At 41.8% G+C, this 5,445-nt stretch overlaps 1 pseudogene; it reads right to left on the reverse strand.

The window, feature by feature from the left end:
* Nucleotides 1–3,303: 3,303 nt before the first annotated feature.
* LOC144581870 (peptidyl-prolyl cis-trans isomerase A pseudogene) lies at nucleotides 3,304–4,033 on the reverse strand (annotated as a pseudogene).
* Nucleotides 4,034–5,445: the final 1,412 nt, after the last annotated feature.

Genomic DNA, 5,445 nt, shown 5'->3' on the forward strand with positions numbered 1-5,445 from the left:
TCAGGCTGTACTCCTGGGCTCTAGTAATCTTCCCACCTCAGCCTCACAAGTAGCTGGGCCACTGAGGTGGTATATAGTTTTACATTTTCATGCCATGTCCAAAACAAAGCTTGATTCATAGTAAATGACCAACAGATATTTGTTAAGCCCAGACTGGGCAATGTGGTAAAACCCTGTCTCTACCAAAAAAAAAAAAAAAAAAAAAAATTAGTTTGGCACGGTGGTGCACACCTGTAGTCCCAGCTACTCAGGAGGCTGAGGTGGGAGAATCAATTTAGCCTGAGGAGGCAGACGTTGCAGTGAGCCATGACTGTGCCACTGTACTCCAGCTTGGGCAACAGAGTGAGACCCTGTCTCAAAGAGAAAAACAAAACAAAAAAACAAAAAGCCCACAAAACAGAAATAAAATATTTTTTTTGGATTATTTTCTGATAATGAGGGGTGATTTTAAACATTGATTTTTCTTTTTTCTTTTTTTTTGCTCATTCTCCTGTCTTTGTACTGATTAGAAAACATTGATTTTTCAATATAACACAGTTCTGGAAACCATATTATAAAATAGATTGTTATAAAGTAGCTTATGTTTTGTATTGGAATGATATAATTCTCAGGGGCTTGATATGTGCCTGATCATGAGTTTTGGCATAACATTACCAACAAGATGTTTTAAAAAGCAAGACTTGGACAGGCGAAGTGGCTCATGGCTGTAATCCCAGCACTTTGGGAGACTGAGGTCAGGAGTTTGAGAATAGCCAGGCCAACAAGCGAAACCCAGTCTCTACTAAAAATACGAAAATTAGCTGGGCTGGTGGCATGCACCTGTAATCCCAGCTACTCGGGAGGCTGAGGCAAGAGAATCATTTGAACCTGGGAGGCGGAGGTTGCATTGAGCCACGATCATGCCACTGCACTCCAGCCTGGGAAATAAGAGCAAAACTCCATTAAAAAAAAAACAAAAACGGAAAAAGGCAAATCCTTTAAATCACTAACTCTCAGGAGTCATTTTCTCAGATGGTAAGTATAGTGTTGATTATATAGTGTTTTGGAAGCAGGTAGGATCACACAGAATCACCTATTCCAAACTTCCTAAGCTGTGAGATGACAGGTTAAATGACTGCTCAAGGTTTCACAGCAGATTAGTGGCGGAACAGTGATTAAGACTCAAGTTTTCTGATCTCTGTTAAATAGCTTCTTCAGGACTTTGTCATATCTCTTTAATAAGATCTACAATATGAGTTTAAATACACTTCATCTATACATTATACCAGCATCTATGACAATTGTGCTCAAGTGTAAGTATAGCTCATAAAATATTTATATTCCTATGGTCTCTGAATGTGTCTCCTCAGAATTCATATGTTGAAACACAATTACCAAATTGTTGGTATTAGGAGATGAAGCTTTTTAGAGGCAATTGAATGAGTGCCCTTATAAAAGAGACCCCAGAAAGCTGCCTTGCCCTGTCCACCATATGATGACACAGTAAGAAATTGGAAGAGGTCACTTACTAGAACCCAGCCATGCTGGAGCCATGATCTTGGACTTACCAGCCTCCAGAGCTATGAGAAATAAACATGTGTTGTTTACAAGCCTTCCAATTTATGGCATTTGTTATAGCAGTGTGAATGGACTAAGACAGTTATGTTGTGTTTTTCTTATCTAAATGTTATTTTGGTTTAATACAGTTGTGTATTGCTTAGCAATGGGAATACATTTTGAGCAATGCACTGAGTTTATCATCGCATGAACATCATGGAGTCTGCATATGCAAACCTAGATGGTATAGCCTATGACATACCTAGGCTATATGGTATAGTCTATTGCTCTTAGGCTACATACCTGTAAAGCATATCACTGTATTAAATACTTTAGGCAATTACAACCACTGTATATGTAAATTTTAAAAGGTACAGTAAAAATATGATATTAAAGATTAAAATGGTATACCTGTATAGAGAACTCACTATGAATGGAGCTTGTAGGACTGGGAGTTGCTCTGAGTGAGACACTGAGTGAGAGAGTGGTGAGTGAATGTGAGGGCCGAGGACTTTATAAACACTGTACCATTTGGCTACATCAGATGTATAAAAAATATTTTTCTTTCTTCAAAAGAAATTAACCTTCACTTACGTAACTTTCTTTACTTTATATACTTAAAAAATTTTTTAAATTGATGTTCTCTTTTGTAATAACACTTAGCTTAAAACACAAACATATTGTACAGCTGTGAAAATATTTTCTTTCTTCATATTCTTATTCCATATGTTTTTTTCTATTAAATTTTTTTAAATTTTTACTTTCTAAACTTTTTTGTTAAAAATAAAGACAAAGCACACCCATTAGCCTAGGCCTCCACAGGGTCAGGATCATTAATATCATTGTCTTCACTTCTGCCTATTTTCCCACTGGAAGCTCTTCAGGGGCGATAACATGCAAGGAGCTGTCATCTCCTATGATAACAAGGTTCTCTCTGGAATACTTCCTAAGGGCCTACTTGAGGCTGTTTTACAGATATGTTTTTAATTTATTTTTTATTTTTTAAGACTGGAGTACAGTGCTATGATCAAAGCTCACTGCAGACCTGAACTCCTGGGCTCAACTTCCACTTCAGCCTCCTAAGAAGCTAGGACTATAGGGACATCACCATGCCCAGCTAGTTTTTAAATTCTGGAGGGGAGAAAGGGTCCTGCTATGTTGTGTAGGCTCATCTTGATCACCTGGCTTCAAGCTATCCTCTTGCTTTCGCCTTTCAAAGTGGTGAAATTACAGGCATGAACAATCATGGCAGCCCTAATTAAAATTTTTTTTAAATAAATAGTACACTTAAAAATAATAAAAAGTATAGTATAGTAAATATGTAAACCATTAACAGGGTCATTTGTGATCAAGTATTATGTACTGTACACGATTTTATGTGCTATCTTTTTATGTAACTGGCAGTGCAGTAGGTTTGTTTAAACCATCATCACCACAAGCACATGATCAATGCCTTATGAGATGATGGGTTATGACATTGGTAGGTGACAGGAATTTTTTAGCTCCATTATAATCTGATTGGACCACTGTGGTATATGCAGTTTGTTATTGACTGAAACATTGTTATGTGGTACATATGTATACAAATGTTTCATTAAGAACTCTTCTTGAGTTACTAAAATCACAAGGATCTGAAAAAATGATTTAGCCCACACCTCTTTCAAAAGCAGTATATAAACTGAAATAATTCTCTCTTTTCATTTTCCAGATTTTCTTTTTTTGTTTTTATTTAGTTTTTATTTTATGATCATAAATTTAACTCTGCAATCCATCTAGGCATGGAAGGGAACAAGGAAAACATGGAACCCAAAGGGAACTGCAGTGAGAGCACAGATTCTAGGATTCTGTGAGCAAATGGGGTGGAGGAATGCTCTCCTGAGCTACAGAAGGAATGGTCTGGTGGTTGAAGTAAAACACAAGTCAAACTTATTAGTGTTGTCCACAGTCAGCAATGGTGATCTTCTTGCTGGTCTTGCGATTCCTGGACCCAAAGTGCTCCATGGCCTCCACAATATTCATGCCGTCTTTCATCTTGCCAAAGACCAATGCTTGCCATCCAATCACTCAGTCTTTGCAGTGCAGATGAATAACTGGGAATCATTTGTGTTGGGTCCAGCATTTGCCGTGGACAAGATGCCAGGAGCTGTATACTTTAGGAGTTCTCCTAAAAGTTCTCATCATCAAATTTCTCCCTGTAGATGGACTTGCCATTAGTGCCATTATGGCATGTGAAGTCACCACTCTGACACACAAACCCTGAAATAATTCTGTGAAAGCAGGAACCCTTATTACCAAATCCTTTCTCTCCAGTGCTCAGAGCATGAAAGTTTTCTGCTGTCTTTGGAAACTTGTCTGCAAACAGCTCGAAGAAGAAGCGGCCCAAGGGCTCACTGTCAACCGAGATGTGGAAGAACATGGTGGGGTTGATCATGGCTGACAGTGCGGAACTCCTGGCAGTGGTGGCATCTGCAAAGCATCATTTTCCGGATTTTCTATAGTAAACTATGCATTAAACTCATTCCATTGACATTCTTTTTAAAGAAATCCAGATTGGAGCCCGCGTTGAATCTGCAAACGGTGAGTCAGTGCTGCACTTCCAGACTGATCTTTGTTGCCCACAGAACGGGGAAACTCCCAAGTATAAAAAGACACGGGACGCCAGGCAGTAGGTCTGCCTGGCGAAGCCGGCAGCCGGGGCGGCGGCGGCCGGCCCTACCCAGCAATCCCCACAGGGCGAGCTTGTCCGGGTGCCTTGTTGAACCAGCAGCCTGAGACTTGAGAGGGCTGGACTTGAGACCGAACGAGACTTGCACAGTAGCCCAGCCCAGGGGATTGCAGGGACAGATCGTTTGGGATACCCAGTGGGACGAACAAAACCGCGATTTCAAACTATACCGGGCAGACGGTCCGAGACGCTCTGTGGGGGAGGGGCGTCCACCACTACGGAGGCAACCTGCCCCAACTGATATACACGCCCACTGCTGACGCAGCCAGCCGTTGCCGAGGCAACCCGTCCCTACTGAGATACACGCCCACTGCTGACGCAGCCGTTGCTGAGGCAACACGCTACAACAAAGAGACTCCGCCGCAGGGCGTGGCGGAGACCACAGCAGAGCCGGCAGGAACAGCGCGAATCACACAACAGCAGGGCGGAGCCTCGGCAGCCAAACAGTGGCTAGTCTGCCTTTGAGCTGGGCAGGACACCTGATCGGAAATCCAAAAATAAAGCCCAAACCCCTCAACACAGAGCATTTGAGAAAAAAAAAAGGGTTGTTTAATGAGCTGTGTTGCAGCAGAATCAAACATAGCAGCCTAACAGCCCTGAATGAACAACAGAGTGCACAGCTCAGCAATTAAACCCCTATAAAGTACAAACTGTCTCCTCAAGCAGCTCCCTGACCCCTCTATATCCAAAACACTGTCATTAGGCAGGCATCATCCTGGGACAAAGAGAGCAGAAAAAGAAACTGGTAGCATCCCTCGCTGTGCCACGGCTACTAGAGGTGCACCCCAGACAAGCAGGGTCTGGAGCGGACCTCAACAGTTGTACAGCGAAGGGGCTAGACTGGTAGAAGGAAAACCAAGCAACAGAAATACTTCATCATCAACATTCTGGGTGTCCACTCAGAGACCCAAACGAAAAGTCAGCAACTACGCAGACGACCAGCGGACAAATCCACAAAGATGGGAAGAAACCAGCACAAAAAGGAGGAAAACACCCGAAACCAGAACACACCGCCTCCTAGAAAGGACCAAAACTCCTCACCAGCAAGGGAACAAAGCTGGACGGAGAATGACTGTGACGAAATGACGGAATTAGACTTCAGAAGATGGATAATGAGAAACTTTTGTGAGCTAAAAGATCATGTATTAAATCAATGCAAAGAAACTAAGAACCTTGAAAAAAGA

This window comes from Callithrix jacchus, chromosome 3, assembly GCF_049354715.1.
Source record: "Callithrix jacchus isolate 240 chromosome 3, calJac240_pri, whole genome shotgun sequence".
Lineage (NCBI taxonomy): Eukaryota > Metazoa > Chordata > Mammalia > Primates > Cebidae > Callithrix > Callithrix jacchus.